We start from the raw sequence: 23,598 nt of genomic DNA, 5'->3' as shown, positions 1-23,598 counted from the left end.
GTATGGTGATATAGTTATGTGTTCCCTATGGCGTTGATTGTGGTGAGTCCTCAAACCATCGGACAGCTTGGTTTCGGCGGCCACGCTCGAACCCCACCATAAGGGTGACTGATTTCGGTTTATGTTTCCATCAAACGGCCATATCTCTCGCGCTGGCCGCGGAATACAAACCACAATTATTACAATAAGATATAATGTCCATGAAGCGATAGTGACAGGCGCGCCTGGCGTGAATACTGACCGAAATCAAGCGCTGCAATGGTGGGAGGCAAAGGGTCTCATCAATGTCAAGCATCCTGATGGGAACAGAAAACTATTGCATCAACGTCATTGTTCCTGGACCACGCTAAACGTAGTTTCTAACCAGACATTAAAACGCATTACCATGTTGTACTGTACAATCAAATTTCTAATACTATAGTGAATTTCGAACACAAATGTCAACCGTTAGAACGCAAAAGTTTTTGACAACTGTCGATTAGAGCGCCGTCTACCGCAAATGAAAAACAATGGTTTGAGTAAACAGTTCGTAGTTTTGAGCGTAGAATCCGAATATGCAATGAAAATCCACCATTTGTAAATACAAAGTTGACCCCTCCCAAGTAGGAGGGCCGGTTATGAGGTGCCAGTTGGAGCGCAGACAGATATCCCCTTTAATACTATTAATTTTTCACATAGAACATTTGCTTCGTACCATGCCTCGTTTTCGACATATTTAGTTGCCTCAAAGTTAAATCAAACAGCCTGTATCTATAGATATATAACGTATGGCGCTCAATAGTTATATAGAGACGCGCGCGAATTCGAATGAAACGTTATGTGGAATAGCACGTGTTTTTATGTACCTACTAGAGCACCACACGTAATATCTAAATATATACACGTGATACTTATAGGCGAAGTCTATATAAAATGTAAATGTTCGTTCATGGATTTAGAGCATGCTGATTTAATTGCAGGACAGCAACTTGCGTTAACTAGTTCGATACAGAAACGGCCAGTGTTGCAAGATTCACTTTTTATTTAATTGATGACTATTTTCGGGTTACTTGAATATTGTTTCAAATTATCCAGACAGACGAAACAGTGTTTTCTGGAATAGTATATAACCATGCCAAGATTATACATATTATACCTGCACCCACAACAAAGTCAACAAGCTGGCCTGGTTGGTGTGGAGCTTGAAGAAGACTTTTTGGCTGCCTCACACACTAACCCGAAAGACAACTAAGTTGCTTATTGTCGACATTAGGTACAGAATTGCATTTCCGCAGTAGCCCTGAGGTAATCTAGGATTCGAAAATGAACTGTAAAATGGCAAATTAAATATTAAAAGCTACAATGTTGCAGTCAACTTTTGAACTGAGCCGTTTCATTATTTGGTACCACATTTATAGACAATATAATTTTTCTTGGACTTCGAGGGCATACTTCGTTAGAGGAAAAGTATTTTAAGAGATGATCTTTACCCTATTAGTTTCATCTTTTAAAATTCTCCGAGAGGAGTGGTATGGAAGAAGAATGACTGGCGTGTGTATTTTTAAGAAGCCTGTTACGCGCGTATCGATTGCGAGACTCTGGGACGAGACCGTGCCCTGCTGGGACCTCCCAGACGAATGACGGGATCAGCGCCGCTCTCCATCACTGGTGGATCGCGCAGGCGCCCTCGTCCGCTGCCCCGAAAGCTCCCGCCTGCTTGCAAGACCTCGTAATCTCCAGATATCTCCCGTCTGCTCTGGTTTCATTCTTCCTAAACCAAGAAAAGTCTCGAAGGTTCAGGAGTCTTCTGCATACGACAAGAGAGCGCCAGTCAACATATTGCAGGCGATACATTTCCAGGAAGGCTTTTCTAATGGGAATTTCTTATACTGCTAACCCAGTGGCAAGCTGCTTTTGCTTTCGTGGAGTGGTCTTACCTCGTTCCTACCACATGCACAAAGGGTTCTACCTACGACGCAAGTGATGTAGACTGAGCGGGTTGCGGGGTGGTGAAGCATTGGACGGCGGTTGGAATCTCACTGCAGCCGCCCGGATTTATGTTTTCCGTGATTTTTCTAAAGTTCATTTAGTGAGTCAATAAAATTCTTCTGGGCTTGAGGACGCATTGTCATCACGATCTTTTGAATGAACTTATTTACCATAAACTTAAGGGAGATCCGACGGCCACGATAATGAAATCGAAGACTCATTCCACAAGTGCTACAGTCACCTAGAATATATGGTGTACCAAAGATCCACCACGAAGCCTTTCCTTTGCGGCCGATAGTGAGTAGTATTACCTCACCGACCTACAGATTGGCTCCGAAGTTTAGACGTGTAGTGAGCCATACAGATTCATACGTCAAGGACTCCACCCATTTTATAGCACTTTTGAAAGAAGAGCGTGTCTCGGATACGGTTTGATGGTCAGTTTTGACGTGAAGTCTTTGTTCACGAATGTACCTGTGACGGACACCATGAACATCTTAGAGGGACGCATGGCACCTGATGTCTGCGAGCTAGTGCGCCACTGTTTGGCGACCTATTTCAGGTGGAGAGGGGATATCTATGAGCAGACGGACGGTGTAGCTGTGGGTTCCCCTGTATCACCTGCCGCAGCAGACATTTTTAAGCAAGCGTTCGAAGAAACAGCACTCCAGTCCGCACCATTACGCCCAGAATGCTGGCTACGATATGTTGATGACACCTTTGTTATCTGGCCACACGGAGAAGAAGAACTTCAGAACTTCCACGAACATCTCAACCTGAAGCACAGCAAAATCCACTTTACCATGGAGATATAAAAGAACGGGGCATTGCTTTTTCTCGACGTGGAAGTTTACCGTAAGCCAGACGGGAAGCTTGGACACAGAGTTTACAGGAAGCCCACCAACACGGCAGGTACCTGCATGCATCCTCTCTCCACCATCCTACGCAAAAGAATGCGGCCCTGCAAGCTTTAACTAAGAGAGCTTACAGGATCAGGGATGAACACAACTTGCAAGCTAAATTACAGTACCTTATGTCCATTTTTGGAGCTAACGGCTACGACATGAGGATGATGCACAGAACGTCGATAAGTTTTAGAATTATGGAACACGTATTATGTTCGAGTATAATTTCTTTTCTGGAGACTAGAAATCTACTCTGTAGGAATCAGTATGGGTTTCGTAAAAGACGATCGTGTGAAACCCAGCTCGCGCTATTCATCCACGAGACTCAGAGGGCCATAGACACGGGTTCCCAGGTAGATGCCGTGTTTCTTGACTTCCGCAAGGCGTTCGATACAGTTCCCCACAGTCGTTTAATGAACAAAGTAAGAGCATATGGACTATCAGACCAATTGTGTTATTGGATTGAAGAGTTCCTAGATAACAGAAATCAGGATGTCATTCTCAATGGAGAGAAGTCTTCCGAAGTAAGAGTGATTTCAGGTGTGCCGCAGGGGAGTGTCGTAGGACCGTTGCTATTCACAATATACATAAATGACCTGGTGGATGACATCGGAAGTTCACTGAGGCTTTTTGCGGAAGATGCTGCGGTATATCGAGAGGTTGTAACAATGGAAAATTATACTGAAATGCAGGAGGTTCTGCAACGAATTGACGCATGGTGCAGAGAATGGCAATAGAATCTTAATGTAGACAAGTGTAATGTGCTGCGAATACATAGAAAGGAAGATCCTTTATTATTTAGCTACAATATAGCAGGTCAGCAACTGGAAGCAGTTAATTCCATAAATTATCTGGGAGTAGGCATTAGGAGTGATTTAAAATGGAATGATCATGTAAAGGTGATCGTCGGTAAAGCAGATGCGAGACTGAGATTCATTGGAAGAATCCTAAGGGAATGCAGTCCGAAAACAAAGGAAGTAGGTTACACTACACTTGTTTGCCCACTGCTTGAATATTGCTCACCAGTGTGGGAACCGTACCAGATAGGGTTGATGGAAGAGGTAGAGAACGTCCAACGGAGAGCAGCGCGCTTCGTTACAGCATCATTTAGTAATTGCGAAAGCGTTACGTAGGTGATAGATAAACTCCAGTGGAAGACTTTGAAGGACTTCACCAAGGAGTCAAGCAGTACATTGCTCCCTCCTACGTATATCTAGCGAAGAGACCATGAGGATAAAATCAGAGAGATTAGAGCCCACACAGAGGCATACTGACAATCTTTCTTTCCACGAACAATACGAGACTGGAATAGAAGGGAGAACCGATAGATGTACTCAAAGTACCCTCTGCCACACACCGTCAGGTGGCTTGCGGAGTATGGATGTAGATGTAGAACCATGGCGCTGAAGGACGAGGGAAACAGGGAAATGAAGAACGAAGCACAGAACACCGTCGTGCTACCATATGTACACGGGGCTACTGAACGTCTGGGCAAAATTTTCCGTCGGGCAGGTATTTTTCGCAGCAACAACAAAATAAAAGAAATTCTGGGCTCGACGAAAGATACAATTGACAAGTTTCACGCTGCCGGAGTTTATGAAATAGGGTGCGAATGTGGAGTGGTGTATGTAGGTGAGACAGGGCGTCCAATAAGCACAAGGTTAACTGAATACGAGGGATGTGTCCGTCTCAAACAGTACAACAAATCAGCGGTGGCAGAACACCAGGAACAGTGCAGGATGAAGATCAAAATTTCGAGAGGCCCGCGTACTGGCGAAACAGCCGTTTAGTTCGAGGAGGAAGACTAGAGAGGCTATAGAGATAGTCAAGCGACCCGACAGTATGAACGGAGAAGACGGGTACCGGCTTCCAGCGTCTTGGCTGCCGTCTGTGACAGCTTTACGGAAGGACAGCTCTCGCAGGTAGGCCACAGAGGTGGAGGGTACACTGATGCGGCCTAGTCGATACTAGACAGTTAGTAAACAACGCTACGCTGTAGTCGCCGCACAGTTTCCTATTCGCCGATTTCCACCAATGGCAAGCAGTAAAGAAAACTCACATTTAAAACGCCTATTTCCACCAATGACAACACACAATGCAAAGACCAATAAAATGAACTCCTAATACCCTTCCTCCTCAGCCTCACATCCAATGACAGCACTCCTCCATCCCCCCCCCCCCCTCCACATCCCTCCCTACCTGGCCCTATTCAGAGCGCACCCCGCTCATCTCCCGCCCCCTTCTCTTCCCCTCCCTCCCTTCTTCCCTTCTCCCTCATCTCCTTGCGCCTGGCAGATCCTCCGTTTGGATCATAGTCAGTGTGCCATGTCAGTTTTGTGTGTCTATGTCTACATATGCATCTGCATATGTACTCAGCTAGCCACCATAAGCTGCAAGGTGGAGGGTACCTTGCGCCTCTGCTAGTCACTCCCTCTACTGTTCCACCCGCAAATGGAGCGGAGGGAAAAAGACTTTCTCTGTGCTTCCACACGAGCCGTGATGTAGCGAGATGTACATTGATGGTAGTAGGACGCTTCAGCAGTCTGTCGCGAATGCCGCTTCTCTAAACTTTCTCAATAGTGTTTCATCATGTTCACTCCACAGATTCCCATTTGAGTTCACAAGCATCTCCACAGCACTTGGATGTTCTTCGAACCTAACGGTAACATATCTAGCAGCACGCTTCTGAATTGCTTCGATGTATTCCTTTAAATCGACCCAACGGGGATCCCAAATAGTGGTCAAGAATGGATTCCACAAGTGTTCTGTACGTGGTGTCTTTCATACAGGATGGTCCACTGATAGTGACCGGGCCAAATATCTCACGAAATAAGCATCAAACGAAAGAACTACAACGAACAAAAAATGTCTAGCTTGAAGGGGGAAACCAGATGGCGCTATGGTAGGCCCGCTAGATGGAGCTGCCATAGGTCAGACGGATATCAACTGTCTTTTTAAAAAATAGGAACCCACATTTTGTATTTCATATTCGTGTAGTACGCAAAGAAATATGAATGTTTTAGTTGGACCAATAGATGGCGCTTTAATAGTCACAAAAATATAAGTATGTGGTATCACGTACGTTCCGCCAGTGCGGACGATATTTGCTTCGTGATGCATTACCCGTGTTAAAATGGGCCGTTTACCAATTGCGGAAAAGGTCGATATCGTGTTGATGTATGACTATCGTGATCAAAATGCCCAACGGGCGTATGCTATGTATGCTGCTCGGTATCCTGGACGACATCATCCAAGTGTCCGTACCGTTCGCCGGATAGTTAGGTTATTTAACGAAACAGGAAGTGTTCTGCCACATGTGAAACGTCAACCACGACTTGCAACAAATGATGCCCACGTACATGTTTTAGCAGCTGTCGTGACTAATCTGCACATCAGAAGCAGACAAATTGCGCGAGAATCGGGAATCTCAAAAACGTCGCTGTTGAGAATGTTACATCAACATCGATTGCACACATACCATATTTCTATGCACCAGGAATTGCATGGCGACGACTTTGAACGTCGTGTACAGTTCACCACTGGGCACAAACAAATTACGGGACGATGACAGATTTTTTCCCGCGTCCTATTTAGCGACGAAGCGTCATTCACCAACAGAGGTAACGTTAACTAGCACAATATGCACTATTGGGCACCGGAAAATCGACGATGGCTGCGACAAGTGGAACATCAGCGACCTTGGCGGGTTAATGGATGTTGCGGCATTATGAGAGGAAGGATAATTGGCCCCCATTTTATCGATGGCAGTCTTAATGGTGAAATGTATGCTGATTCCCTACGTAATCTTCTACCCGTGTTACTACAAGATGTTTCACTGCATGACAGAATGGCGATGTACTTCCAACATAATGGATGTCCGACACATAGATCGCGTATGGTTGAAGCGGTACTGAATAGCATATTTCATGACAAGTTGATTGGTCATTGAAGCACGTTCCTCTGTTTTATTTCTGTGGGGAAGTTGAGGGATATTTGCTATCGTGATCCACCGACAACGCCTGACAACATGCGTCAGCGCATTGTCGATGCATGTGCGAACATAACGGAAGGCGAACTACTCGCTATTGAGAGGAAAGTCGTTACACGTTTTGCCAAATGCATTGGGGTTGACGGACACCATTTTTGAGTATTTATTGCATTAATGTGCTATTTACAGATAATCATGCACTAACAGCATGCGTTCTCAGAAATGATAAGTTCACAAAGGTACATGTATCACATTGGAACAACCGAAATAAAATGTTCGAACGTACCTACGTTCTGTATTTTAATTTAAAAAACCTACCTGTTTGCCAACTGTTCGTCTAAAATTGTGAGCCATACGTTTGTGACTATTACAGCTCCATCTATCACAAAGCGAAAAGAGTAATCCAACTAAAACATTCATATTTCTCTACGTACTACATGAATATGTAATAAAAATGGGGGTTCCTATTAAACCAAAAAAAAAAAAAAAAAATACGCCGTTGATACGCGTTTGACCTATGGCAGTGCCATCTAGCGGGCCAACCATAGCGCCATCTGGTTTCCCCCTTCAAGCTAGACAAGTTTCGTTATTTGTAGTTTTTTCGTTTGATGCTCATTTCGTGAGATATTTGGCCTGGTCACGATCAATGGACCAGTCTGTATGCTTCCATAGAATACTCCCGAAAAACCGAAGTCGACCATTCACCCTCCCTGCCGGAGACCTTACAAGGCCGTTCGTTTTCATGTCACTTTGCAGCGTTACTGTACTGTATACGAATATTACCGGATAATTTTCCCTAACCATTTGAATTAACCTATATTTTCCCACATTTAGAGCAAGCTGTCATTTATTATATCAAATAGAAATTTAGGCAAAACTGATCTGCGCCTGTTTATCAATGACATGTCCTCTTGAAAATATTTTGAGGTCTGGCCTGCTCACTGAGCTAATTTTTAAAGAAGCGCGGTAAACTACTGCAGTCCCTACAGACGATACTGCAACGCCACTACAGCGTACAAGAGAATCGTTGCGCCACGTAGCATTTGTGTGACGGTAGCTTTTGGTTTCATAGATGCGCATAAACTCAGACCGACGCCTTAGAAAGGAGCTGTACTGAATCGACTGACCAATTTAGGCGATATTCACAACCGCGAACACAGTTTACGTAATTCACAACGGCTGTAATCGTCGCAGTACGTGTTCCTTAGAAGCTTCACGCATATCCGAAGGAACATTACATCGTACTTCTTAACAAGAAGTCCATAGCTCGTGGTCATGCGGTAGCGTTCTCGTTTCCCACGCCCGGGTTCCCGGGTTCGATTTCCGGCGGGGTCAGGGATTTTCTCTGCCTCGTGATCACTGGGTGTTGTGTGCTGTCATTAGGTTACTTAGGTTTAAGTAGTTTTAAGTAATAGAGGACTGATGACCATAGATGTTAAGTCCCATAGTGCTCAGAGCCATTTGAACCATTTTGAATCTTAACAAGACAGGCTCTGCCATATCGTACACCGAAAAACCACTCTCTCAAGTTGCGCTGTAGCTGTGTGCGCTATGACTACGTTTCCGCATGCTTGACATGTTTTCCGGAAATACCAATTCTGGATCCGTTACGATGATGTGAAAATGGGTCCTGGCCCGATACCAGTCATCGAGTGAATGTAAGAAAGTTAAATTTGCAATTTTCGACTGGTTTTTCGTTGTACTGATTAACAGGAGTTGGTGACCTACAGCTATTCAGGCATGCTGGAAGTTCTTAAATTGCAATATCGTATTTATCCGCCGATACCAGGTGGCGACTTAGAATTAAAATGTCCCTCCCCTGTTCGGGAATTACACAACATGTACGAGTTTGGAAGGTAGGAGACGAGATACTGGCAGAAGTAAAGCTGTGAGGACGGGGCGTGAGTCATGGCAGGGGATCTCAGATGGTACAGCACTTGCCCGCGGAAGGCAAAAATAAAAAAAAATAAAAAATGGCTCTGAGCACTATGGGACTTAACATCTGTAGTCATAGTCCCCTAGAACTTAGAACTGCTTAAACCTAACTAACCTAAGGACATCACACACATCCATGCCCGAGGCAGGATTCGAACCTGCGACCGTAGCAGTCGCGCGGTTCCGGACTGAGCGCCTAGAACCGCTAGACCACCGCGCGGAAGGAAAAGGTCCCGAGTACGAGTCTTGGTCCAAAAAACAGTTTTAATCTGCCAGGAAGTTTCATGTAAGAGTGTAGATCGTGAAGCATGAACGACGACATGCGGAAGTTTGGGCCTGACTGTTGGTCGTTCACGGATGGCCGAAGCTGTTAAGACGACCGTTCTCGTAAAGCGCAAATCCGGGTTCGAGTCCCGGTGTGGCACAAAGTTTCGTTCTCATCATTATAAAGCTGATGGTTATCCATATTCTCAACTGCGAAAATAATTACTTTGACCAATTTCCTCGTTGATTCTGTTGACAGACGTCGATGCTGCAGCTGTGTATTGCAGTGTGTGTACGATGATCGGGGTTGACCCTGAAATTCTCTTTTATCTGATGAAGCATTTATTCGGGAAGTGAACGCAGAATAAGTGACACTAGAGCCCTGAAAATAATTATCAGCTAATGAAGAACCTCTGTAATAAATGAAAATAGGGGTGTTGCTTACTATTAGTGCAATACAAACATTGGACCTATCTCTTTCTGTTGTTGTTGTTGTGGTAGTCAGTCCAGAGACTGGTTTGATGCAGCTCTCCAAGCTTCTTCCTCTCCCAGTACCTACTGAAATCTACATCCTTCTCAATCTCTTTAGTATAGTCATCTCTTGGTCTCCCTCTACAATTTTTACCCTCTACGCTGCCCTCCAATAATAAATTGGTGATCACTTGACGCCTCAGAATATGCTCTACCAACCGATCCCTTTTCCTAGTCAAACTGTGCCACAAATTTGTCTCATCTCCAATTCTATTCAATATCTCCTCATTAGTTAAGTGATCTACCAATCTAATCTTCAGCATTCTTCTGTAACACCACATTTCGAAACCTTCTTTTCTCTTCTAGTCTAAACTATTTATCATCCACGTTTCACTTCCATACACGGCTACTTCCACACAAATACTTTCAGAAACGACTTCCTGACACTTAAATCTATACTCGATGTTAAATTTCTTTTCTTCAGAAACGCTTTACTTGCCACTGGCAGTCTACATTTTATATCCTCTCTACTTCGACCATCATCAGTTATTTTGCTCCCCAAATAGGAAAACTCATTTACTACTTTAAGCATCTCTTGCTATCAAATCATATGTTCTTGATAGGTAAAGGGGGGGGGTGGCTAAAAATATGGAAACATCAAAAACACGACGCATTACCGCGCCTAATACGCTGTAGGAAACCATGTGGTATTCAAAACACTTCCACTCGTCTTGCAATGGAAAAATACAGATCCTGTTTGGATTTCAAGGGAATATTATAGAATTCTTCCTGCAAAATAATGGCAGCTTTAGGTGAGGATGATGGATGTGGATAGCGATTACGCACCTTTCCCTCCAAAGTAGACCATAAAGACTCAATAGTAGATCTGCTGTGGTCTGGTGACTGTAGTGGACTAGGGAGATGCGACAGTTCATCCTCCTGTTCCCAAAACTCGTCTTGGATGATGCGCGAGTGTGAACAAGGGCGCTATCGTCTAGGAAACAACATCACTATTGGCGAACAAGAAAGGTACGGTGGGATAGACATGATCAACAAAAAAGGTCACATAGTTCGTGGTAATAACGCGGTCTTGCAGAGGAACAATGAGAATAAAGAAATATCTTGCAGAGTAACTACGATATGGCTGCTCAATTCATCACTGAACCCCAGCTACGTTTGCCTCTTGGGACGCAAACTCGGCCAGAAGTTGGAATCAATGTGAAACAAGACTCATCCAACCATATGACATTTTTTCATTGCTCCAGTCTAGGTGTCATGGCTTCGGCAACACGTTATCCCGTTATGGGCATTTGCATAATTGTAGTTTTGTATTTCCAGCTCGTCGTGCAATACCCTGATTATGGTGTTTCCTTCGTTTTGTTTTCTCAGTACCGAGGCTTAATGCCTGCAGTGTTAGCAACCTACATTACATCGCTGCTTCGAAAATGCCTAACACACAGGGGAAAATTTGCTCAAGACAGACAACAATGTTCCGACCTTCCACCAGGAGGCGACCCAATCGTCACTACGGCCACGGGCCGCACTGACCTTTCCCATCTACAAGACAAATGATGCAAAACAGGCCCGGCTGTATCCTAGCGAAGAATGATATTAAGGGCAGCGCTTGGGCCAGAGCGGACCAGTTCGCTCCGAGTGAGCTTCCTGGCCAAGCCCTGGTTCCACAACGATAGCATCAATCATAATCCCACAAGAGCCACATCCACAACGTCGCTGCCGTTTATGTCTGAATTCGCAACTCCGGGAGCTGCGAGGCTGCGAGTTGTGGACTTAGTGTTTGTAGCCTCGTCGTGAAAGAAGACGGGGACTTGGTCTTCGTGTCAGACTTGTGGACTTGTAAATTTATTCTTGTTTAACTTTCAAATGGCTGCACGCTCCACTTAAGCAATGTTGATCCGTACATTAATTAAACTTTGTTAATTCAGGTCGTCCTTTTAACAGTGAAGATCCTACAAGATTCGACAATTATGAAGTGTGCGTTTAAGGGACCTTGACTCAGTGACTATCTAGCCGAACTTCAGTTGCCAGAAGTATTATTTCTCTATTACAAGAAGTGATTTATTTTATGTTTTGTTTGAGTCCAAGTCGGAGTAGATGTGCTGTTAAGCTTCGGTAAATAAACTTGGTTAGTCATTGCTACCTGGGTGTTTTTTAAGCTGTTTTATGCCGAAATAGGCCTTTCAGTTCTGGTGTCGACGGGGTTCGCGAGAGCGACATTCAATGTGCAGTAATTTTTGCACCTGTGGTCGTCTTACGTCGTCACAATCCTCTTCAGTGACCGTCCGTCACTATCACTCAACACACACTTCCGTCCACATCGTGGTCTAACGGATGATCTCATTCCGCTTTCTCTGTGTAGCAAAAATCTCCGATACGGTGCCCCCTCAAACACCAAAATTCAGCTACCTTGGTTACGTAAGCACCTATCATACGAGCATCAACATTTAGTCCGCGTTCGAATTCTCTTAGCTGCAATATAATGAACCGATAACTACACAGGATATTGTTCTAATCACGACTGACACTTGGAACTTATTGCCGACAGTTCACAGGTGCCATTCGTGTTTAAATACAATAGCAGAACGTACGGGATTGGCTAAAATCTGCGCTCACGTTCAAGCGTGAATTTCTAGCGATGTTTCCATATTTTTTTCCAATTGTGAATAATAAATTGCTACCATTTTTCAGGATACTAACAGCTATAGAAAAGACCTACCGTTATTTCACGCAGCACAATAAAAGAACACTGATCGCCAGTGCGTCTTCGGAAGAACACTCACTGTGCAGCAGGCTCTGCACCGATTTGAAACTTGGTAGCAGATGAAACCTATCGGCTGCAATGGGGATCTAAAGTCGTACCTCTGCATTTGGCGGTCAAGTGCTCTTCTGACTGAGCTATGCAAGCACGGCTCACGGCATGCCCACACCGCTTCTGCCGGTATCTCTCTCCTAGCTTCCAAAGATGCCCGCAGAAAGCTAAGGTCCCGATTACTATCACGGCCCTGCAAAAGCTTTAATCTGCCAGGAAGTCTCAAATCAGTATCTAAGATAGGAGAATTTGAGAATATGATTGTTGATTGTGCTCTTATTTCACCAGATGCGATTCTACCTCATGTTTACGGCTTGAAACTTCCCCTTTGTATGTAAAGAACGACTGTGCTGGTAAGCTTCTACGTTATTTGATTTTCAAACAGCTGAGCAAAACTGAACGTACTCAGACAGTTCTCTCTTTACTTTTTCTTATCATCACTAAACTGAGACACAATATTTTAGCGCAACGCAATCTGACTTTCAATAATCCCTACAAGAGAATAGCCCTGACTAACAATAACTTATACCTTTCACGAATCACTTACCTCACAAAAATCTTCTTTACTCGAACTACTGCAATACAGCGAACGCCAATACTGCCAGCTATATAAAAGATTCTAGCTATAAGGCACTAACTACTGATAGGCATAGTTAGCAAATGAAAGATTTTGATAGAGAACAAAAAATGTATTTACCTTAATAGTGTTCAAAAGTTATAATATATATCAGTTCACGACATCTAGTGTTACAAATTTCCTTTTTCTGACAGATTAACGTCCAGATCGTCGGCTCATAGAAACCTCTCAAAACTCTGGAATCTCTATCTCTCTCCCCCCACATCACCACTGTTGGAGGCTCACCTCCAACTGCCCAAGGCTACGCGCTGTTCACATCCAACTACCCAACACTACACTAGCGAGTATTGCAACAATGCTAACCAGCCACAAACTGCACACAGCACAGTCAACGATTTTCATACAGAGCAATACGTGGCGTTACCGACATAAAAACCTAAACAGCCTACTTACAGGTTCAGTACCGCAGTCTGTAAAAACGGAACTCATAAAACGATCGCTTCATTGTCTGTCTGCCTGCCTGTCTATTAAGACATTTTTTTCAGGTACGGGTAGAAGTATCAAGTGGAAATTTATGTCAAATACTAAGGACTACGATCCTTTGGCTTATAAGTCAATGTAACTAAAATATACGGCCATTTATGTCACATATTTTGACACTCACAAACTCATCAGAACCTATTATAGATGAGCTATCTACAGACGTAATTAAGTTTGTACGGAACCTTCAGAGTGCGCGTTCTCCTGACACTTTTTCGGTTTTTTATCTTTAACTCTATGTTAGAAGACAAGTGTGTGAACTCAGTCTCCATACATTGAACGAGCTGGGATTCGACCTGTAATTTCAAGAATTACGGAAGTCGAGCGTTTGACACTTCGCTCAGAGGGTGTCAGGCTGTTCTTGCTGTGGAGGTACGTTATTCGGAGCATCTGCTGTAGATAAAGATAAACTGAGTCTTGTCGAAACGCGTCACAGTTAACCCTCAGCTCAAGGGAGACAGCTGTCTTGCGGCAGCTACCGAGGCGAACAAGCAGCACACATCCCTTACAAGCTGCGAATATGCCTTTTAGTTGTACGTGAAACACTCTGATTATCTTCGAGCATTCCTTACGTTAAGTGGTATTTCACGAATAACCTTGACGTAAACTGCATTGATAGCACTTGGATAGTGATAACATAAAAAGAATAAAAGAACTAGAGTCAGAAACAGCCGCTGGTTTTGTCATCATTATTCAAGTACTTCGTGCCCGGCTCCAGTCCCACTTTTCTTGATGGATTATCAGAATCTAGGCATCGGTAGTAGTCTCTTGACTGCTGTTATCGTCTGCGCGTGGAAACAGGCTTGGTTACATACGAATTTGTAAGCATTATCTAATCTCTCACCGTAATATCTTCTTGATACCCTTCTTCACCGGTAACCACAAGTGAATTAAACTTACATTACAGGATTAAGGAGAAACACAACAGCTGGAAAAAATGTTTGAGTGTATCACGTCGTCACAACGTGTTGTTGCTATATGCGCGTAATATTTCAGTTTCAAGAGCCCTCTATCCAAAGTGCCTAACTACTTTAGAAGTTCAATATTTTGAACATGGCTACAGTGCAGTAAAGTTTACGGAACAGCTGGTATAATAGACAGCCAATCAGTTGCAATAAATGGTGATTTTCAAATAACCTTTGCCACGGTTTCGACAGATTTAAGCCCGTCTTCCTCAGGAGGACAAACGAACTTCACATCAGCAATCACTCAGTAAAGCTATCTCAACATGGCGTGTGTTGGCATGTAAAAAATAAGGCTCTTAGAATCAAGGACTTGTCACATCAGTAAAACCAATAAAATAACAGACCATGTTAATAGCTATATGTCGATGTGTAGCTATTAACGTGAAGTGTTGTTTTAAGAAATTCGTTTAACTGATGTGAGGGCCTTAAATTTTAGATGTGGACGTACAGACCGTTGCCGACACATGTCATTTTGAGATAGCTTTACTGAGTGGTTGCTAATGTGAAGTTCATTTGTCCTTCTGAGGAAGACGAGTTTAAATCTATCGAAACCATGGTAAAGGTTATTTGAAAGCCACCATTTATTGGAACTGATTGTATGTCTATTATACCAGCTGTTCTGTAACTGTTACTGCGCTGCAGCCATGTTCAAAATATTGAACTTATGAAGTAGTTAGACAGTTTGGGAAGAGGGCTCTTGAAACTGAAATATTACGCGCATATAGAAACAATACGTTGTGACGATGTGATACACTGAAACACTTCTTCAAGTTGTTGTGTTTTTCCTTAGTCCTGTAATGTAAGTTTAATTCACTTGCGGTTACCAGTGAAAAAGCGTATCAAGACAAGAATACGACAAGAGATTAGATAATGCTTACAAATTCGTATGTAACCAAGCCTAATTCCACGAGCAGACGATAACAGCAATCAAGAAACTACTACCGATGTCTAGTCTCTGATAATCCATGAAGAAAAGTGGGACTGCAGCCGGGCACGAAGTACTTGAATAGTGATAACAAAACCAGCTGCTGTTTCTGACTCTAGTTCTTTTATTCTTTTTATGTTATCACTATTCAAGTACTACCAATGCAGGTTACGTCAAGGTTATTCGCGGAATACCACTTATACGTAAGGAATGGTCGAAGATAAGCAGCCAGTCTGAGTGGCCGAGCAGTTCTAGGTGCCACAGTCTGGAACCACGCGACCGCTACGGTCGCAGGTTCGAATCCTACCGCGGGCATGGATGTGTGTCATGTTCTTAGGTTAGTTAGGTTTAAGTAATTCTAAGTTCTAGAGACTGATGACCTCAGAAGTTAAGTCCCATAGTGCTCAGAGCCATTTTTGAAGATAAGCAGAGTGTTTCACGTACGACTAAAGGGCATGCTTGCAGCTCGTAAGTGATGTGTACCGCTTGCTCCCCTTGACTGCTGCCACAAGACAGCTGTCTTCCTTCAGATGAGGGTTAACTATGACGCATTTCGACTAGATTCAGTTTATCTTTATCTACAGCAGGTGCTCCGAATAACGTACCTCCACTAATGTGGAGGGCGACTTGCATCAAATCAGTCTCTAGACTGAGGAGCACAACAACAACACGATGAATTTACATTTTTTAAAAATATAGTGCAATCATATTGATACTCACTGCCCTACAAAAGCTTTCGACTGCATCTAGCAATCGGCATTGCCTATTAGACAGAATCAAATTGTTGCTCATATTGTTCAACAAAGGAGAAAGGTACCTAAATGCAGCCTCTGTTCTTTAGTGAAGTATTTCTTCTTTGCAGGAGCGGACGCAGCTCCGCGCATCGTGAATGGGACTGAGGCGGATATCAAGGACTACCCGTTCATGGTATGTGCGCAACATTCCATTGCAACAGTTCTATCAATTCCTCAGAAATCACTACTGCACACTTCCCAAAACAGACATGAACGTGGTTCATCATAATAATATCTCAAATGTGTCATCACATTCGTAGTCTTTGGTGAAAACTGCTATTTAGAAGACTGTGACAAATAAAATAGTTCACCCAATCAAGCTGTTACAACGGATTCTTGAAAATCTTTCATCCTCATTTTTCTACAGGATTTGGCTCCCAGAGTGTTTTTGGTTTCGTGCATCACTCCCTCACTTGTGTGGTTTTCCTAAGTTCCTTTCCACTGTGTTTACATTAGTTTGGATGGTACACCATATTGTATTCTTTCTACATGTTACAGCAAAAGTGACTTCTTTACTAAGATTCCGATTAGTACAGATTTCACAGTACATTCCTTTCTTATGTCGCTATTTTAAATGTAAAAAACTACATCTCGTTATGATCCTTGGAAATATAGCCTGCATTTTATTCTTGTCAGCTTTATTACTAGTTATCGTTTCAGAACCGTGTAGCATTGTCAGGTTTTCAACAGTTTTGTAAAATTTTGGGTTGCATTGTTTCAAAATTTGCATTTTAAGATTATTATTATTATTATTATTATAATTCTGGATATGGACTGGAAGATTATTACTTTTTCAGTGATGTTTGTGTATCTACCATAATTAAAATCATATCCTGAATATATGAAGTTAAACGTCCCCTTTGAAAAATTGTACATAACTGTGCTTAAACTGACACACATTATTTTTAGCGCAACGCAATCTGACTTTCAAAAATCCCTTCAAAAGAATGGCCCTGACTAACATTAACCTATACGTTTCACAAATCTCTTACCTCATAAAAATCTTAGTTACTCGAACTACAGCAACACAGCGAGCGCCACTACTGCCAGCTAAATAAAAGATTCAAACTACTGAAGGCACTAACTACTGATAGGCATAGTTAGCAAAAGAAAGATTTTGATAGAGAACAAACAATGTACTTAGCTCAATAGTGTTTAAAAATGATAATATATATATAGTAGTTCATGATATCCAGTCTTAAAAATTTCAAAACTCCGCCATCTCTCTCCCTACATCCACCACTGCTGGCGGCTCCCCTCCAACTGCGCAACGCTACGCGCTGTTAACATCCAGCTGCCCAACACTACAGTGGCGAGTATTACAACAATGCCAACCAGCCACTGACTGCACACAGCAGAGCCAGTGATTTTTCATACAGTGCGCTATGTGGCGTTACCAATAAAAAAGCCTAAACAGCCTACTTACAAAATGTGAAACTTGTTCAAGGTGTGTATCGCTACGATAATTTTCCACCTTAATGGTTTTCTGAAAAGACAATAGTTCCACCATACATTTTAATTATTTTTGAATTTGAATTTATTGTTCTTTAGCTTACACCATACAGCCTGCTTATACTTACGTAAAATACACAGATATTGACAGACAGAACATAACATCCGCAGTTAGAGACCAATTGCGTTTAACCAATGTACAATCAAAAGTTATAGAACCCTTTTGTGCAGTCCATTGGCACTGATGTGTTGGTCTCAGGTGTGGATTGGGGCGGTGACAGTGAATCTGTACGTCGTATAGAAAATTGTGCGACCCTACGCTGCTAACAAAGCTGTCACACAGGTTGGCAACACATGATCCCGCTTCAAATTTTCTTGTAAAAGGATTGTATTAGTTCTACGTAGTGTGGGGCCTCCAAAGAAAAAGTGATCTGCGTCATATTCTTCAAAAGAACAGAAAAGATGCTGTACGATGTGCAATCTGTAAAGTTGTTTAAAGAAACATGGGCAGTTAAATTTGAATCTAGCTATTAGAGAAGCTATTGCCTCAGCCTTGAATTTTGGATCAGATTTCGCGGAATTGGGAAACAACGGATGAACTGTAGCGTACTTCTTGTGTTTCTGTCTTTTACGCCCATTCCATCCCATGCCAGTCGTCTATCTAGCGTCTGTGCAAAATATATCAGTAACCTTTGCTTAGGACTGCAGTACAAGTGGTCTGTCCTGTCACAGCAGATTCTTTGGCTAACAATCAACATCTTGGTTGCCTACGGTCCCACAGTGTGATTTTACCCAAGCGGAATTAATGGAATGGCCTTCTTGCAGCATTTCAGTAATCCTGTTTAAAGTACGATTTTCAGTCAGACAGCTGCTAAAGTCTTCAAATAGTGTTGGAGCAGAAAGAGTCACAGAGTAGGAAATACAGAGATGTTGTCATATGCGAGCAGAAATGAATTGCCTCTAGAGTCGCAACAAGTTCCAAGGTCACGATACGTGCCCTTTCTGATAGATTGAATTGTCTATATTTCTGTTATCAGTCTGACTCCGACAGTCACTGGTTTCGGAACCATGGGCCTTGACATATATAGCCTCTTGGTAGTATTTAAGAAATTGCGCCAAAGTCTTATTGTTAATGTGTGTCTCATGGTGAAAGTTAATGTCAGTTATTACGTTCACTTCAGACAGTTTCAATGGGAATGGGACGGTAAAACTGTTTAGTCCCTAATGATCTTCCTTGAAATTTCCTGAATAACTAAATACTCTTGGACTAGGGGAGGAGAGTTCTAGTGAGCCAGAAGCGTCCAGTTAAGCATGGTACAGTTATGTTTGAGGCTACCGATTTGGGATTGTTGGATTCATATTGATCCCTTTGAAGAAATTTAGCACAGAGATGCAGCCAACATATATGGACTGGAGGTTCACGTGTTTCAGCCGAGAGTGCGTTGGTAGATGTGGAGCTTCTTGCTACCAAACAAGCTCTCACCGCTTTATTTTGGCGTTTATTAATTCTTCTGAGGTAACTATCAGGTGCAGACCCATAACAACCACTCCCATAATCAATCACAGGATGAGCCATCGTATTGTAAAGTGTTAGTGCTGTGCCAACATTCAAGCCCCACCCAAGTCCTATCATAAATTTAATCTCTGAGTTCGTAGTCACATATCTCTTGTGTGGCTCCCTGGTTAGCTTATGGTCAATGAAGTTACCCAGGTATTTAACTACCATCTTCAATGGGAAGTAGTAGGAGCCTGGTGCTATTGCTACTGGCAGATCGCTTTGAGCTTCGAAATCAATACTGAATTTCATTTAGCTGTCGATACATACAGTCCGTTCCTTGTAAGCCACAGTTGGAGAACAAATATTGCAGTTGTCAGTTGTGACTTGTAGTCTTCTACGGGTATACTTTCCACATAAATACATCGTAATGTCTGCACAGCTGCAAAACTTTCACCTTGTCTGGGAATATACTGTGCATGTCGATTGGAACAGAAGATGAGCCAAAACAGATCCTTTTCCAAACCTCACATTTGTGATATTATTGTACCCTCCCACTGAGAGTTTGCAATATTAAAAGTTTTGGGTGGTTCCATTGTCTAGGGGCTGGGATACGTAGTAGCTGCATTACAGGCCAAATACTGCTGAGTCTATAGTATACGATAAGAATACACACATAAATCGAATGGTCGAAGGTTTCTGTCACTGAGCAATTGCGAATTATGAATGTAACATATACATTTATAAATGAAAGATTGCAATTAAATAAAATCTGCAGGTACTATCTTAATGACTTTAAATGATGAGTACGATAGCAGAAATACTTTTGAGAATGCGGTATATTTCTGCAAATCACTTATTGGTGTCGATGGTCCAGCAATTAAATAAAATAGAAGTTGAATAACAGGGAAAGAATAGATTCCTACAGCAGGTAATTAGTTATGAACAACAACACAGCTTGCGAGATATTCACTTGTAAACGCACACTACGTCTTCACTGTAGAAGCCACGGAAATCTCATAAGTGGACAAGTTGGCACTCGAAAGTGTTTCTATCTGCCGCGAACACGCGCAAACCGCTCCACTCTCTCAAAGTCCGTCACGTCACGTCCAGCACTTCCCGTGTCCCGTGCGACTCTTCCTCGCGCCGCACTCTCCCGAACCACCCTGTCCTCTCTCAACACGATGCTCTTCCCCTGCTTCCATCCAGTCTCCCCATTCACGAGCGCTGTGATTGGCTAGAGCGCTCGCGTCATGTCTTCAAGCTAAAGCATCCACACAAACATAATGAAACACATTCGAAATACTGGATTTTCACTTAAATAACTTGAAATTATATAAATATTCCTATAGCTGGGCCATAAACACGCTCTGACACACATTATTAGCTGCATAAACAAATTAAATAAATATATATAAAAGGAATAGAACAACAGGTAGGGCAGTAGCCTAATGTCTCTGTGCTTTCTAAAACAACAGTAAATATTTAACCAGTTTCTTCATGAATAGTATATATCGGATACATTTATAAGCATGTTGCTACCGTTTTTTCGTGTCACTATGGAGTACTTATAGCCGGACGCGATCGATAGTAATCGGCCACTTTGACCTCCAATAACACATGTACTATTCAAGTTACATGCCTGTAGTTTATACCAATTTACGTTTACACTAATAGCTTTCTAAACACACGAGAAAATCGGATGAAGCGTTTATATTTTGGAAATTCGTTGCTCTGTTTTACTTGTATAATTTACAGCCAGATACTAAATTTTAAACGAATAAAGATATTGAAAATCTGATTACACGATCAGAATCTTAGTGCAAATAATAGTAATTTACATGTTTATTTTTGAGGTATCATCATTCAAACATGGTTCGAATGGCTCTGAGCACTGTAGGACTCAAAATCTGTGGTCATCAGTCCCCTATAACTTAGAACTACTTAAAACTAACTAACCTAAGGACATCACACATATCCATGCCCGAGGCTGGATTCGAACCTGCGACCGTAGCGGTCACGCGGTTCCGGACTGAAGCGCCTAGAACCTCACAGCCACACTGGCCGGCTATCATCATTCATCTGGCTACTATTAATTTCTATGCGAACTGTGAAATGTCTGCCATTAAGGTTTCACAAAATCCGCCATCTTTGACACTCCCGGCATAGAAATCTCCTTCATCGACACAAAGCACCGTCCTCGTCACAGCGTCGCCATGGAATTCCCAGCCACGCGGCCGCTGGACCCCTCTTGATTCGGCCAACGTGTGGCACCACGTGGTCGGCCTGCCGAGCGTCCTGTGCGGCCGCCACAACTCCGAACATATAATATTTCCAGGGCGCCACAACTCACTCGTTACCTCACAAGCGTGAACGCCGAGAACCTGCGCTATCATCTGCAGCTCGGCGCAACACCTTGGATTGTGGTTCTCGAAACGGTGACTCAAATTTAATGCCAATAAGAGTTAGACAGGAGGAAGAAGTTTCCACTTGACTTGCTGCCAGTCACGGTCGTGGATGGCCCCATCCTATAGTTCAAGTAAGGCATACATATGGGGGTGACTCTGGATAGGCATCTCACCTGGTACCTCCATATCTGCAGCACCAAGACAAGAGCGCTGCGGAGTCTCCGCACCCTTGCACTCTCCTCAGTCCGGAGACTACACACCCCACGCTACTTCCTCACGCACTACCTGACGCTGGTCAGACTGGAAGTGGAGAACGCGGCTGTGGTGTGTGGAAATGCCGCTGCCACGCACACCGGATGGTTAGACGCTGCAAACTCGAGACCAGAGCTCGCCTTGCATCTCCTGCAGAGCTATACCACAAGGCAACTACATCAAGACACTTATATCTCACTTCTGCAGGCCGCTTCCGCCAGTTTGCTCGCCTTTACTATGACTAGGCGCAGCATTTGTCAAACGTGCTCAAACCGGCACCTGGGCAAGTGCGTTTTCGACTGACCAACGATGGCTAGACTTAGCGTAAATCACCCTCGCAGCAAACATGTAAAGAAGAAATGAAGCTGTCAACCCAGATGACACATCAAGCCTGAACAACTCTCGCAACCGTCTGAGTGAGGAACTGCAAGAAGGGCACTAAAGTGAAACTTCCTGGCAGATTAAAACTGTGTGCCGGACCGAGACTCGAACTCGGGACCTTTGCCTTTCGCGGGCAAGTGCTCTACCAACTGAGCTACCCAAGCACGAGTCACGCCCCGTCTCCACAGCTTTACTTCTGTCAGTACCTCGTCTCCTGCCTTCCAAACTTTACAGAAGCTCTCCTGCGAACCTTGCAGAACTAGCACTCCTGAAAGAAAGGATATTGCAGAGACATGGCTTAGCCACAGCCTGATCCGCAGGAGAGCTGGCAGAAGTAAAGCTGTAAGGACGAGGCTTGAGTCGTTTCGCCCAGCTTAGTATGTAGTGCACTTGTCAGCGAAAGGCAAAGGCCCCGAGTTCGAGTCTCGGTCCAACACACAGTTTTAATCTGCCAGGAAGTTTCATATCAGCGCACACTCCGCTGCACAGTGAAAATCCCATTCTGGAAGGCACTAAACTGCTTGGTCTGCCAGATGTCAAACCTATGTGGGATTGACACCTGAGTGCCAGGGTGTCAATGAGAAATGGTTCTAGCGATGTTGCGGACCGCAAATGGGGAAATCCACTGACGTAAACAACATTGACAAAGAGCAGATTTTTATGCGTGATTCCTGGGAGCGAACATTTTAGAAATAAGGAAGGTGGTCGGATATTCGCGTGCTGCATGCTGCTGTGGTGAGCATCTATGGAAAGCTGTTGAAAGATAGTGAATCCTCGAACAGACGAAATCCGAGCGAGTTCGAAGGGGTGGACATCTCTTCTGAACAGTACGTTGCAAGGCATTCCAGATATGCTCAATAATGTTCATGTCTGGGGAGTTTGGTGGTCAGCAGAAGTGTTTAAACTTAGAAGAGTGTTCCTGGAGCCACTCTGTACCAATTCTTGACCTGTGGGGTGTCGCATTTTTCTGTGGACCTGATCAAGTCCGTCGGACTACACAATGGATATGAATAGATGCAAGTGATCAGACACGATGCTTACGCACGTGTCACCTGTCAGAGTCGTATCTAGATGCATCAGGGGTTCGATATCACTCCAACTGCACACCCCACACAGCATTACAGAGCCTCCATCAGCTTGAACAGGCACCATCTGACACGCAGGGTCCATGGATTCATGAGGTTGTCTCCATGCCTGTACATGTCCATCCGCTAGATACAATTTGAAACGAGACTCGTCCGACCATCCAACAAGTTTCCAGTGATCAACAGTTCAATGTCGATGTTGATGGGCCCAGACGAAGCGTAAAGCTTTGTGTTGTGCAGTCAGCAAAGATACACGACTGGTTGGTTCTTCGGTTCCGAAAGCCCATATCGATGATATTTCGTTGACTGGCTTTCACACTGACACTTGTTGATGGTCCAGCATTAAAATCTGCAGCAATCTGCGGA

The 23,598-nt window shown here is 43.5% G+C and overlaps 1 long non-coding RNA gene across 1 annotated transcript in view; it reads left to right on the top strand.

The window, feature by feature from the left end:
- The window catches only part of LOC126266659 (uncharacterized), a 77,628-nt gene that overhangs the window by 26,250 nt on the left and 27,780 nt on the right, over positions 1-23,598 (top strand). The window contains exon 2 of the long non-coding RNA XR_007548904.1: positions 16,228-16,292. This is a non-coding gene — a long non-coding RNA (uncharacterized LOC126266659). The remainder of the gene's footprint in view (positions 1-16,227; positions 16,293-23,598) is intronic.

The sequence above is a fragment of the Schistocerca gregaria genome, chromosome 4, assembly GCF_023897955.1.
Source record: "Schistocerca gregaria isolate iqSchGreg1 chromosome 4, iqSchGreg1.2, whole genome shotgun sequence".
Classification (NCBI taxonomy): Eukaryota; Metazoa; Arthropoda; class Insecta; order Orthoptera; family Acrididae; genus Schistocerca; species Schistocerca gregaria.
Note: the sequence above shows the minus strand (reverse complement) of the source record. Positions and strands in the feature narration are given on the sequence as shown.